The sequence below is a fragment of the Corvus brachyrhynchos genome, unplaced genomic scaffold (assembly GCF_000691975.1).
Source record: "Corvus brachyrhynchos isolate BGI_N302 unplaced genomic scaffold, ASM69197v1 scaffold63, whole genome shotgun sequence".
NCBI lineage: Eukaryota > Metazoa > Chordata > Aves > Passeriformes > Corvidae > Corvus > Corvus brachyrhynchos.
In genome coordinates this window covers 483,341-484,022 of record NW_008237227.1, presented here as the reverse complement: position 1 = coordinate 484,022, position 682 = coordinate 483,341, and positions in this window count along the sequence as shown.

The following is a 682-nucleotide window of genomic DNA, read 5'->3' as shown; positions in this document are numbered from 1 at the left end:
CGAGGCTCCGCGGTGAAGCCCAGCCCGGGACAGCGCCCGGCCGCTGGCACCCAAGGCGTGGTGCGCATAACCCCGCGGCCTTTGTTTAATGATTTTATTGAAAGAAGGAGACAGTTGTGGGGAAACAGGTTTGACAAGGAGCTGCATTTCCCCCTCGAGGGAATAGCTTTTTTTCACCCCTCTCTCTCTCTCTCCCCCTCTTTCTTTCTGTTTTTGGTTTCCCTTTGACATCAAAGTCAGTAATCGGTTCATTGCAGTGTCAAGATCATTATTTAATTTATTTATCTCCACGAGTTAAATAGCTACACACCTGCAGCCGGGCGGGAGGGTTGGAGGGATAACACGGCGCAGGGAACGGGAACCAAACACGGCGAGCAGAGGCTGCGGAGGGGGGAGAGGGGCGGGAGGGGGACGGCGAGGCAGCGAGGAGAAGAGAATGAGAAGCAGGAAGAGAAGAAGAGTAAAGAGAGAGGAAAATAGGAGAAGAGAAAGAGAGAGGGAGAAAGAGAAGGAGAACGGAAGGAGAGAGAAAAGAGAAGGGGAAAATGTGAGAGGAAGAGAGAGGGAGAGAGAAGGAGATAGAAGAATTAATAAATAAAGATAAGAAGAAAAGAAAGTAAAAAGGAAAGCAGGAAGGAAGGAAGGAATGGGGGGGAGGGGGGCAGATGAGTGAAAGGGGAGG